Source organism: Panthera leo (genome assembly GCF_018350215.1).
Source record: "Panthera leo isolate Ple1 chromosome Y unlocalized genomic scaffold, P.leo_Ple1_pat1.1 chrY_random_Un_scaffold_84, whole genome shotgun sequence".
NCBI classification, from domain to species: domain Eukaryota; kingdom Metazoa; phylum Chordata; class Mammalia; order Carnivora; family Felidae; genus Panthera; species Panthera leo.
Window position 1 is genome coordinate 158,516 of NW_024962238.1, and position 13,988 is coordinate 172,503.

Sequence of the window (13,988 nt, forward strand, 5' to 3'; positions counted from 1 at the left end):
CCCGTTTTTGAATGCATAATTGCAGGGGGAGGGTTGGTGTTGAGTTGTGTCAGTTCTTAGCCCTTCTGATACCCTATGCCTTTTGGATGGAGCATTTAGTCCATTTGTATTCAAAATGATTGTCGAAAGATACGATTTTAGTGCCATCGTGTTAACGTGTAGAGTTGGTGTTTCAGGTGACCTGGTCCTTTGCCGTGTTTGTTGCTCAGGACTTTTATCTTCTTTTTTTAATCTCCCACTCAGGGGGTCCCCTTAACATTTTCTGCCTGGTAGTTTAGGGGTCACGAACTGCTTTGGTTTTTGTCTGTCTGGGAAAGTCTTTAACCCTCCTTCTATTCTGAGTGACAGCCTTGCTGGTGCTCGATAAAGAATTCCCGGTTGCACATTTTTCCCATTCGGCACCGTGAGTATTTCCTGTTCCTCTCCTCAGACCTGCCAGGTTTCTGAGGACAGGTCTGCTGCTAACTTCAAGCCTTGTAGGTTAAGGACCTTTTTCATCCCTAGCTGTTTTCAGAATTTGTTGTCTCTTTTTTTTTAACTTTTATTTAAAGTCAAGTTACAGAGAGGGTCACAATGGATTCAGGCGTACAATTTAGTGATCCATCACTTCTCTGTAACACCCAGGTGTACTCATCCCAACAAGTGTCCTCCTTCATGTCCATCACGCGTTTAGTCCATCCCCCGTGCTCCTCCCTCGAGTAATCCTTAGTTGCTTCTGTGTATTTAAGAGTCTCTTATGTGTCCCCCTTCTGTTTTTACCTTCTTTTTCCTTGCCTTCCACTACGTCCATCTGTTTTGTTTCTTGGATTCCACATATGAGTGAAGTTGTGTGGTATTCGTCTGTCTCTGACTGACTTATTTCGCTTAGCGTAATACACTCCACTTCCATCCACGTTGTTGGAAATGGCAGGATTTCATTCTTTCTGACTGCCAAGTAATATTCCACTGCGTAAATACACTACCTCTTCTTTATCCATTCATCAGTCAAAAGACTGCTGGGCTCTTTCCCTAGATGGGCAGTTGTTGAGAGTGCTGCTGCTATAAACATTTGGGTGCACCTGCGCCTTCGAAACAGCATTTTTCAGGGTAATGCTGGCCTCATGGAATGAATTTGGAAGTTTTCCTTCCGTTCCTACTTTTTGGAACCGCTTTGAAAGAAGAGGTATTAACCCTTCTTTAACTGTTTGGTAGAATTCCTCTGGGAAGCCATCCGGCCCTGGAATGTTTTTGTTGTGAGAGCTTTGACTACGATTCAGTTTCCTTACTGGTTATGGGTCTGTTCAAATTGTCTATATCTTCGGTTTCAGTTGTGGTAGTTTACATGCTTCTAGGAGTCTGTCCATTTTTTCCAGATTGCCCAGTTTGTTGGCATATCACTGCTCATAATATTCTCTTATCATTGTTTGTATTTCTGAAGTACTGATGGTCATCTCTCTTATTTTTATTCCTGATTTTATTTTTTGAGTCCTTTCCTTTTTATTTTTTATTTTTGTCTAGGGTTTATTAGTTTTGTTAGTTCTTTGAGGGAACCAGCTCCTAGTTTCGTTGATCTGTTCTACTGGTCCGTTGATCAGTCGATGTCATTGATTTCTGCTCTAATCTGTATCATTTGCCTTCTTCCTCTGGTTTTGGGCTTTATTCACCGTTCTTTTTTCCAGCGCCTTCGGGGCCAAGTTTTGATTGTGTGTTTGGGGACTTTCTTGCTTCTCGAGATACGCCTGATTTGCAAACCTCTTAGGTCTGCCTTTGCTGCCTCCCAAAGGCTTTGGACTGCCGTGTTTTCATTTTCATTGGCTTCCCTGTATTTCTTTATCGTTTCGTAAATTTCTTGGTTAACCCATTTGTTCTTTAGTAGGATATTCTTTAACCTCCATCTTTCTGAGGGCTGTCCAACTTGTTTCTTGTGGTTGATTACAAGTTTCATAGCCTTGTGGTCTGAAAGTATGGATGGCATGAGCTCGATCTTTTTTGCACATGTTGAGGGCTGACTTGAGACCCAGTGTGTGATCTATTCTGGAGAATGTTCCAGGTGCACTCAAGAAGAATGTGTATTCTTCTGCTTTAGGATGAAATGTTCTGAATATATCTGCTAAGTCCATCTGGTCCAGCCTGTCATTCAAAGCCATTGTATCCTTGCTGATTTTGTGTTTAGATGATCTGTCCATTGTTGTAGTGGGGTATTTAAGTCCCCTACAGTTATGGTATTAGTATCCATGATTTTCTTTGTTTGTTCTTAATTGGCTTACATGTTTGAGTGGTCCCACTTGGAGACGTAACTATTTACGATTGCTGGATCTTCTTGATGGATAGACCCCTTAATTATTTGGTCTGATTAGTTTGTCTGATACAGGTGTGGCCCCTCCAGCATTCTGTTGATGTCCAGTAGCACGATAGGTGGTTCTCTATCCCCTCATTGTCAATCTGCAAGTGTCTTTAGTCTAAAATGAGAGTTGTGTAGGCAGCATTTGGATGGACCTTGTTTTGAAATCCGTTCTGATGCCCTGGGTCTTTTGATTGGAGCATTGGGCCCATTTACCTTTAGAGTGGTTACCTTTACCTTTTGATTGGAGCATTGGGTCCATTACCTTTAGACATGAATTTAGTGCCATTGTGGAGGTGGTCTTTTTGGTGAAATTCTCTTGCCCTTTCTAGGTTTTGGTTGCTTTTGATCTGTTTTGTGGTTGGTTTGTTTGTTTGTTTGTTTGTGTGTTTGTTTTCTTTTACATTCTGTTCTGTTCTGTTCCGTTTTGTTTCTTTCTACACTCACAGAGTCCTCCTAGAGACTCCTTGCAGGGCCTGTTTAGTGGCCACAGATTGCTTTAGTTTTGGCTTGTCTGGAATACTCTATCCCTCCTTCCATTCTGAATGACAGCAGTTCTGGATAAAGCATTCTTGGTTGCGTGATTTTTCTGATTCAGCACGGTGAAAGTATCCTGCCTCTCCTTTATAGCTGGCCAAGTTCCTGTGGACAGATATGCTGTAAGCCTGGCCTGCTTCCTCGTGTAGGTGAAGAACTGTTTTTGTCATTGCTGTTTCCATTATTCTTTCCTTGTCTGTGTGTTTTGTGAATTTGACTATGATATGCCTTGGAGTTGGTTATTTTGCATTGAATCTAATGGGAGTTCTCTGTGCTCCTTGACTTTGATGTCTGTGTCCTTCCCCGGATTAGGAAAGTTGTCTGCTACAATTTGCTCACATAAACCTTCTGCCCCTTGTTTTCTCTATTCCTCCTCTTGAACTTCTAGGATATGAATGTCCTTCCTCTTTCACAAGTGGTTGAGTCACCTAAGTCTTGTATCGTGATCTTTTGCATTTGTTTCCTACCTCTTTTGCTGCTCCATTATTTTCCATAGTCTTACGGTCTATATCACTGAATTGCTGCTCTGCTTTCTCCATCCTTGCCGTCATGACAGCCATTCCTGATTGCATCTCGGTATAGGATTTTTCATTTTGGCCTGATTAGCTTTTAGTTCTTTTATCTCTGCAGAAAGTGTGCCTCTGGTGTCTTCTGTGCTGTTTGCAACCCCAGCTAGTAGTCTTATAATTGTGGTTTTGAATTCTAGTTCAGACATCTTACATGTATCTGTGTTGATTACGTCTTAGGTGTCATTTCTTCTCGTTTCATTTTGGGTGAATTCCTCCATCTTGTCATGTTGGAGGGAGAAATAAATTAATAACTTAAAGAGTTAAAAGTAAAATATTAAAAACAAAACAAAAATATCATTTAAAGGAAGCTAGATCCTAGGTATGCATCTGTCTGCATGTTAAGAGATGCTTGATATTAAAGGGACTAAAAGAGAAAGGAAACAGAGCTTAAAAAATGAACACATTAAAAAGAATTTAAATAGTAAAGTCGAATAAAACCGTTAAAGAAAACAAAATAAATTTTTTAAACTTGAAAAATTAAAAAAAAAAGTTGTTCCTTCTGAGTGCAAGAAAAAGGAACCAACATAACAAAAGAGAACAGAACACATCAGAAAAACAGAAGCAAAGAGAATGAACAGATGAAGAAGCGTACGGAATGAAATCCGAGTGGGGTTGCCTCCACTTTTCCCTAGAACTGAAATTTTGCAGTACGCTGTAGTCCACAGACTTGACAGGTGGAGGGATTTGTTCTGGTCTTCTGGGAGATGTGTCTGGAGGACACAGGTTGGTCAGGCTCCGGGCGGGGGTGGACTTTGTTTTCCGCTGGGTGGCGCTGCTTAGCTCACTAGCGTTGATGAGTGTGTGTGGGAGGGGGCGCACGCTAGAGAAGAAAATGACTTCACTCAGCTAGCTCTCCAGTCTCTGGAATGGGAATTTTGTACCCTCACGTGAGGAAGCACCCCTCCTTTGTCTCAGGCCTCTGTCCACTCCCTGCATCCACACTGTCTGTGTCCAGGCTGTCCGCCGGCCAGGCAGCACTTCCCTCCAGAGTTGGATCTCCGATGGGACTGTGTCTCAGAACCCCAGGCTTCAGAGATTCCCCCGGATTGGACACACGCCAGTTATCTGGGAGCAATGGGCAGGTGACGACTTGTCCCAGAAAACAGTTGTGCGCCAGCACACCCTCAAAGGTTCGGATCACAGCACGCAGCTGGGGCCAGGTTTCTCTGCACTCTGGCGTCTTTGTCTCAATGCCAGCAAATGAGGCAGCTCTCCTGGGCCTGTGGGGTCTTTTCCCATGGGGAGGCCAGAGGCCATATGGCCTCTACCAGATTCTCTCCACGCAGGGAAATTGCTTCTCCCCATGTGGCACGTGGACCCCGCAGGCCACGCTGCCTGCTCCTGGGAGATTCTCCCTACTTTGTCACCAGAGCACCACCAGGCACTGAGCTCTGAAACGTCAGACTCGTGCTCCACTGTTAACACAATCCTGTGCTGTTGAAATGCTCTCCTTTCCCCCCATCAGTGGTGATAGGGAGCAGATTTCTTGTCCAGTCCTCTTTGAGTGTTTTCACCCTTTTCTCTCTCCCTCTCTCCAGCTACTTTCAGGGAGAGTTCTCTTCTTGCACGCTCCCGATGTCCCACACTCTCCCCCTTTTCTCTTTCCCTCTCTGCTCTCTCTCTCTGCCAAAATGGCTCCCTGCCCTCCATGGCTTTTCTCTACCCCGGTTTACTTCTTCGCACCACAGACCTGCCAAGTTCTGAGGCTCAAGGTGTGCAGATTGTTTCATTAATCCTCAGACCAATTTTCCCAGGTGTTTACAATGGTTTGATGCTGATCTGTCTGCATTTCAGGGATGAGACCAACTCAGGGTCTCCATGCTGCCCTGCCATCTTAACTCCTCTCTGCCAGAATGCTCTCTTTATCCCTATATTTTGCAAGTTTCCCTATGATACGTCATGGTGTTGACCTGCTTTTGTTGATTCTGAGGGGAGTTCTCTGTGCCTTTTGGACTTGAATGCCTGTTTCCTTCCCCAGTAAATAAGTAGTTGCCAGGCACGGATGGACAGGGTGGGGTGTCAGCGGGTCCTGCCTCCACTGGCAGTGGCAGTACTGCTCTCTGAAGTCCCACCCACCGTGTTGGTGCTGGAGGGGAAATGGCGCCACTGCAACCTCTCCTCCCTCCACTGGGGACTCTCACATCCCCCGCTGTGAGAACAGTGAGGCCCTCACAGAATAGTGAGGCCAGGCAGCACGGGGATCATGACCTGGGCCAGAATCAGAGTTGGTCGCTCCACGGACTAACTCACCCAGGCACACCCCTGTCTTGCTGATTTTAACACTTTTTCTCTGTCCCTATTTTTTTTGTATCTCTAATTACAGTACGTCTTGGAGTTGTCCTACTTTTGTTAATTTTGATGGGAGTTCTGTCGTGGACGCGCTGTCTTTTCCCTATCACTGAATGTGATGTTTTGTTTCCTCAAATAAATGTTCTCTCCTCCTTTTTCTCTCTTCTTCTGGGACTCCTAGTATATGAATGTTATTACATTTGATGGAGTCACTGAGTTCCCTAAATCTGTCACCACAATTCTTCTTTCTCTCTCTCCTCTGTCACCTTCTTTAGTTTCCATAACTCTATCTTCCGTATCACTTGTTCATCCGTCTGCTTCTTCCGGCCTTGTGGTCCTTCCATCTAGCCTGTTATGAAGCTGTTATTTTATTTTTTCATTTCTGAATGATTGTGTTATAACTGCTTTATCAAGGTGGCCTCCCTGATGTCCTCCTCCCTTCTACTAAAAGTTCTAAAAGAAATTGTTAATGTTTGTTTGTTTATTTATATATTTACTTACTTACTTACTTACTTATTTCCTTCTTTATTTGAGAGAGAGAGAGAGAGAGCATGATCAAGGGAGGGGCAGAGAGAGAGGGAGACACAGAGTCCAAAGCAGGCTCCACGCTCTGAGCTGTCAGCACAGAGCCCGACGTCGGGCTGGAACTCACAGAGCACGAGATCATCACGTGAGCCGAAGTTGGACGTTTGACCGACTGAGCCACCCAGGCGCCCCTGATGTCTTCCATTGTTCTCTCAAGTCCAGCCAGTATCCTTATGGTTGTTGCTTTAAATTCTCCACCAGGCATGTTACTTACATCTGCTGGGGTTCGATCTCTGGCTGTGACCTTATCTTGTTGTTTCTTTGGGGATGAATTCCTTCTCCTTGGCACTTTGTCTAGGTCTCTGTCTTCTTCTCTGTGTTAGAAAAGCCTGGTATGTTTCCTGTGCCCACAGTGCCCACGGTGCCCACACAGTGAGACTAAAGGCTTTATGAAGAACCAGTCATACAGTGTGCAGGACTTCATGCTTCAGGGAATGTCTGTGGTGTATGCTTGGTGTGCTCTGCTGCTCTGCTGTGGCTGCTCTATCCCTCAGGCCAGTCATCTGCAGATGCTCTCTTTACCTGCAGTGGACAGTGTTGGGTCCTTGGCCAGAGTGGGGTAAGTTTTTAAGCAGGCATGGTAAAAGAGACCTGATGCTAGTTCCACTAGAACTGAAGTCCTGCACAACTCAATGGTCGGTACACGTGGGGTGTGGGGGATGTGTGCTGGTCTTCTGGGGGAGGCGCCCCCTGCACTGGCTTCTATGCACAGAAGCGGTGCCAGCAGAGTGCAGGGGGGCAGGACTCGGTGTTAGCAGGTCAGGCATCCACTGTGTGGGCACTGTGCTATTTACTGAAGTGGCTTATGGTGGGGGCGGGGGGACAGAAATGGGACCTAGCCAGGTCCCTTGTTTCTGGAGAGAGGAGTTCATGCTTATGCTCTCAGGGAAGTCCCCCCGAAGAAGAGTGAATACTTTCCCCTCATGTGTCTAGGTGTCTTTCAGATTGCTGTTTTCTGTCTATTCCGCGTTACTTGCCGGCCCAGAGGAGCACAGTGCATTTGGGGTTTACCCCAGCCAGCTCTGCTGACTTCTAAACTTCCAAACTTCAGGGTCCTGGTGTTGGGGAGATTGGCACCGGTCCTCTGGGAAAGGTTCTCGCTGTGCTGCGACAGATGCAGGTTTGGTACAGAAGGGCAGTCACACCAGAGCACAAGGGTGTGGGATTTGGAGCAAGCCTGCTGTGCAGTGTTGTGGTTAGCTGCCCTGAGGATGTGTCTCTGCACCTCCGCTCAGGAGCAGAGGAAATGGTGCCCACCAGCTCCTCTGTCTCCACAGAGGCAATGCCACGCCTCACAGATGTGTTCCAAAACAAACCAGCAGTCTCTCCCTGCCCACTGAGGTGATCCTTAGAACATGCCATCTGCCCAGAAGTTGTTTGCCTGTCTTCTCTCCAGGAGTAGGGCACCGTCCTCAGATCTCCATCCCAGCTATCCTGGGGACCTGTGAAACTCCAGGCTTTGAACCCCACTGTTTACAAAAGCTCACAAAATTCACCCCCTCTCGTTGTGGAGTGAGTGCCTTTGGGGAAATGTTCCTGTGTCTTCCCCTGAGTGTGCCTCTTTCTCACCCTTCTTTGTGACTAGGGTTCTCTGCACTCTGCAGCACCTGCAGTCTGTTTCCCTCCCGAACCATGTCTCTGCACTTCTTACCTTTCTTCGTGTGGCCTCTTGTCTCTCTCTACTTGTGGAGTTTGTTTCTGTCAGTCCTCAGGTCATTTTCGTGGGTACTCAGAATGATTTGATGGTTATCTAGCTGTGTTCGAGGGACAAAGCAAGCCTAGGGTCCTCCTACCACACCTCCGTCTTAGCTCCTCTAGGGTGGGTTTTTTTTTTTCCCTTTTCTTTTCTGTTTGAGTGAACTTCCATAACATTGTTGGGGAGGAAGGAATTCCATGTCCCCTTCAAGATCCTTCTAGCTGGACTGTGAATCAGATTGATACGAGGAGAGTAACAGGAAAAAACATCAAATTCAATTTCATATACATGGGGACTCCACACCAACACAAAATTGAAAGACTGGATATATGTGACATACATCATTCTGCACTAAGGAGAAGCAGGTAGGAGTCTGGGCTTTCAAAGGGAAGGTGTGCAAATCACAGGAAAAAAGATAAAGAGTAGATATGTGTTAAGCAACTGTTTGCAGGGCCTCATACAGACAATGGGGCATAGGAATTTTAACAAAAAGGCTTTGCTGAATTCCTCCTTGTTTTCCCCTCCTTCAATCTCTGTCTTCCACCCCTTGTTCTTATCATAATGTAGTTATCTATGCAGATTGCTCCTTCTAGGAGCAGCTGCTCCATCTAAGTTGTGTTGAGTCAGCTGAGGGAGACAAGAGGGTCAAAAACTTTTGCTGAGTTGGGACGCCTGGGTGGCTCAGTTGGTTAAGCGACGGACTTCAGCTCAGGTCATGATCTCACAGTTGTGAGTCTGAACCCCACGTCAAGGTCTGCATTGACAGCTCAGAGCCTGGAGCCTGCTTTGGATTCTGTGTCTCCCTGTATCCCTCATGAGCTCGTGCCTCTCTCTCTCTCTCTCTCTCTCTCTCTCTCTCTCTCTCAAAAGTAAACAAACATTAAAAAAAAAAAAAACTTTTGCTGAGTCTATTTGGTTTTGACTGCTTTTAATTAGAAATAATCTTTGTGCCAAAGTAGCCCGTCTCGGGGAGTCCTCTGCCATTGGCCTCTATGAGAGTTTTCTATATGGTGAGTAAAGTTAAGTGCCTTGTATGTGAAGTGTATGTATTATGGTTTATCATTTGCTTTCAAATAACTGTCCTTTAATCTCAGTACTATTTACTGAAATGTCCATTTTTTATGCCCAGTTGGTCAAAATACCACCTTTGTAGTGGATTAAATTTACACATGTACATGTGTGATTTTTGGACACTTAATTCTGTTCCACTGGAAAGCATTCATGTCATTTGATTTATTTTTCCTTTCTGTCTCTGAATGTGTAAGAACCAGGTGTTTAATTATACAGGTTTTGAATTATGTTTCAGAAGTAGCAGGACTAATTTCTCCCATACTCCTTACCTTTTCAGAACTTTCGTTTTTCACTAGACTTATATTTTATTCTTTCATGTGTTCCCAGACTGGTCTTTGGTGAGGTTTTCTTTTTTTCAGTAGATTAGTAGAATAGTAGAGTTCTTGTTCAGTAGAATATCTTACATAAAGTTTCTGTGTCAATATTGTTTCCCTCCACTTCTGTGTTGTCTTATTTTACATTTCGTAAAATGCACATAACAGAATGCTTACCACATCCATTTTAAGTGTACAGTTCAGGAGCATTAAGAACATTCACAATGTTGTGCAACCTTCACTACCATCCATTTCTAAAACTCTTTCATAATTCTGAACAGAAATTCTGTATCAATTAAACAGTAACTCCAAGTTACCTCTAACTCTTAGCCCATGTATTGTATTTTCTGTCACTATGAATTTCTCTATTCTAGGTACTGAAGGAGAGTGGATTTTGCCACTCCAGAATATGTCTCTTTGGCATAAGAATTATTTGGAGCTAAAGGCAGTAAAAACCCAGCATATTCAGGAAAAGCTCCTTACCTTCACTTCTACCACCTAAATTTACACGTTGGACAGAGAACCTGTATCAGGAATAGAGGTATTGCCAGAGATACCTAAGAAACTTCCATTGTATAACAGGGAAGCTCTCATTGCCCAAACATTGCTGCCTTTCTGTTAATGTCCTTCGTCTCCATTGCATCTCCATACCTACACTTATACTTAGCTCCGGATGTTATATAAGCTTCAATTTCCCAGCTACCTCTTAAGTCTCATATCTTTTGGGCCCCCATATGTATAAAATTAATTTTTCTTCTCCTGTATCTTAATTTGTCTGTATCAACTTAATTGTTAGACCAGCCAAGGAACATAGAAGGGACGGGAAATTTTCTTGTAGATACGGAATCATATATTTGACTTTTTATATGTGGCTTATTTTACTTACAAAATATTTCTGAGGTTCACCAATCTTACAGGATATGGCAGGATTTCCTTTCTTTTGATGGCCAAACAATTTATTCATTTTATCAGTTCAAGGGCATTTGGGTCATTTCCACATTTTGACTATTAGGAATAATGCTGCTATAAATGTTGTTATAGAAATTTCTGGTTGGTCTCTGTTTTTAGTTCTTTTGAGGATACCGGAAGTGGTATTGCTGGGTTATATAGTTAACATTTTGTAGAACCACGTACTATTTTCCATAACAGCCGTACTGTTTTATATTCCCAATAGCAATACACAAGTTTCCAATTCCTTGATGCCTTCCCAACAATTGTTAATCCCTATTTTTTTTCATTACACACATCTAATATATGTGAGTGGTATCCCATCATGATTTTCATATGCGTTTCTCTCAATGATGTGTGGTTATAAATACCTTTGTGTGTTTAAAGAGAGTAGACTATTTCATCCCAAAATATGCTAATCTGACAATGAATTATTTTGAGCTAAAGCCAGTTAAAGCCAAGTTAGGCAAAGCTTTTTACCAATTTTTACATCTTCCTTAACTGCCTGAAAGAATTTAGATAGGAGGCCTGGCCTAGAAAGAGATATGTGAACAAAACCTGTATACACACACACACACACACACACACACACACACACACACACACACACACACCTCACTTTAATACTGTGTCCCACTCTCTTGCTGGCTCAGAGAGTACTTTAGACTTAGAGTCTATGACACACAAGCAGGGGAGAGCAAAGAGAGAAGGAGACAGTCTCCAAATCAGGTTCTGCACTCAATCCCACCAACTGTGAGATTATGACTTAAGCCTAAATCAAGAATCAGATGCTTAACAACTGAGCCACCAAGGCATCCCCAATATTTACTTTTCTATGTGTGTATATTTGGCCTAACTTTTGTTGGGATAACAGTACTAAAATCTACTGAATGTATCTATTTTTCTTATATAATCTGTCACTTACTTTATATATTTCAAAACTTCAACATTAGGTGCAACAGCATTTATGACTGGTATGTCTTCATAATTAACTTGTCTTTGGCAATACTCTTACTGAACTTCTTTTATCTTATAAGAACATAGATACTCAGTTATTTATTTTTTTAGTGAAGTGAAATTCACATAAAGTCACCATTTTATTATATACATTTTGTGGCATTTAGTCTTTTCACAGTATTTTCACATACTTTTCCACCCGTTTAAGGATATCTTGTTATGCAGTCATTCTGTAGCTCTACTTTCCTCTAGGACCTGGCAATAACTAACCAATTTTCTGTCTCTATGAGTTTACCTATCTGGATATTTTGTATACATGGAATCATTCAAGAAGTATTGTTATTTTTGGCCTCATTTACTTGGTGTATTGTTTTCAAGGTTCATCTACCTTGTACCATGTATTTGAGCTTCACTCCTTTTTATGACTGAAAAATGTTCCATTGTATGCACATAATTCGTTTTGTTCATCTATTTGTCAGATGATTAATTATAAGGCCATTTCACACTTTTGGCTTGTGAATTCTTCTGGTAAGAACATTTGTGTACAAGTATTTGTTTGAGTACCTGTTTTAAATTTTGGGGTATACATTTTTATATAAGTGAGTTACTTACTTAGAGAGGAAAATGTCAACAACATACTGAATGAGAGTGAAGTCTTGGGTAAAGGTTACAGAGTCAAAATCAGTATAAAGAACTTGCCAAAATATTGAGAGGGACTCACAATTGTCTTCCTTTATATATAAATGCAAAGAGAAATTGAGAGAACTTGTATAAATGAGCAGGCTTGGTTCCCTCTTGAATCAAACTTTCCTTCCTTTTTCATTGGTAAGTTTGTAATATTTTAGGCTAAGGAGGTAAATGTAGGAATACTGGATTGCAGGCAGAGTCTACTATAGGTTCACTTACTCACTCTACATATCATGACAGAGGCTTTGGGGACACTGATGGGAAAGTTTTATTCCCTTTCAATGAAATAGTGTACAGGTTTTGCATTTAGCAGTAACCCAACCACATTTGCAAAGATTAATTGGGAAATCTTTTTTTTTCTGGGTACTCCTCAGAGGATTCTAAATCAAGATTGGTCCCCATTAGGGAAAGTAACAATCTTTAGTTTGGTCTGAGAGAAGAGGAGTAAAATCACCCTTACTATTACACTGTATGGTGGCATTACATTGTAGATAACACACCTCCCTCCATGAGAGATTTACTGGTGAGGAATTGGGATACTAGAAAGGGATGGTGGTTATGAAAAGGGCCTACAGATATCACAGTGGTCTGAGATGTGGGTCAAAAATTGGGTTTCCCAGAAAGACTCTCATCAGTTTAAGTCAGCCATTAGGGTTGATGGGTGGGAGATAAATACTCCAAGTGGGTGATAGAGAAAGTTTCACCAGTTAAGAAATCCAGTTTCTCCCTATGTGCTGGTGGAAATGTAAGATGGTGAACTTACACTGTGGCCAACATTATGGAGGTTTCTCAAAAAGTTAAAATTGGAACTTCCACATGATCCAGCAATCAACTTCTGGGTACTTATCTAAAGGAAACAAAAACACTAACTCAAAATTATATGTACACTCCTAGATTCATACAGCATTAATTATTATATTAAAGACATAGAAACAATCTATGTGTCCATCAATGGATAGGTGGATAAAGCAGTGATACACACCCACGCACACAAAAAACCGCAATGCATGTTACTGAGTCATAACAAACAAAAAAATCATAGCATTTCGGACAATATGGATGGACATGGACATTATGTGAAGTCAGACAGAGAAAGAGAAATACTGTTTGATTTCACTTATATGAGAAATCTGAAAAACAAACACCAACAAAAATTACAACCTAATAGAAAAAGAGACCAGATTTGTGGTTACCAGAGGCCCAAATGAAAGGGAAGGGAAGTAGTCAGAAAGTACAACCCTTCAGTTATAAGATAAATAAGTAATAGGGGTATACAGCATGACACAGTGACTCGAACTAAAACTGATATACTACATACAGGAAAGTTGTTAAGAAACTAGATCCTAGGAATTCTCATCAAAAAGATAATTATTATTTTTTGTTTGTTTTCTTTTTATTATATCTGTATGAGAAGATGGATATTGTTAAGCTTACTGTCATCCTTTCGCAATGTATGTTAACCAGATCATCGTGTGTGCCTTAAACTTATGCAGTGATATATATCAATTATTTCTCAGTAAAACTAGGAAGAAAAGCAACCAGTTCTTTATCCCTTGAGTGTAATGATAATTTTTGAGAGAACGGCAAAGACCAGCTGATTCTCTCAGCTTGTCTTCTTGGGAAATGATCTCCTAGAATGTGAGAATTGAATTTGCTATATGTGCTAGGCAATGGGTCCTTGTTATTTACCTTTTCTTTTTCTTATTTTTTTAAGTGGGAAGCAACTGTGTTTCCAATGTTCAGTCTTTTATAGGGTTTACAAACATCCTGAGACAGGGTGGGTTCAGTAGTTGGTTAGTGGGCTCTGACTCATTTTCAGAGTAATTTCTGAGTTAATTTCATAAATTACATTTCAGAGTAATTTTTCTGCTTAAAAAACAATTTGGAAGGCAAGGATTTTTGCTTTTTATTTATTTTTATTTCTTTTATCCGCGTGTCTCTCTCCTTGCTTCCTGTTTCACCCTTTCCCATTAGCTGTTTTCAAAGAATTGGGTAATAGTGGATATAATGTTGAG

At 42.0% G+C, this 13,988-nt stretch overlaps 1 protein-coding gene across 5 annotated transcripts in view; it reads left to right on the forward strand.

The window, feature by feature from the left end:
* The window catches only part of LOC122212877 (gamma-taxilin-like), a 131,304-nt gene that overhangs the window by 23,266 nt on the left and 94,050 nt on the right, over positions 1–13,988 (forward strand). The gene's annotated exons all lie outside the window — the stretch shown is intronic.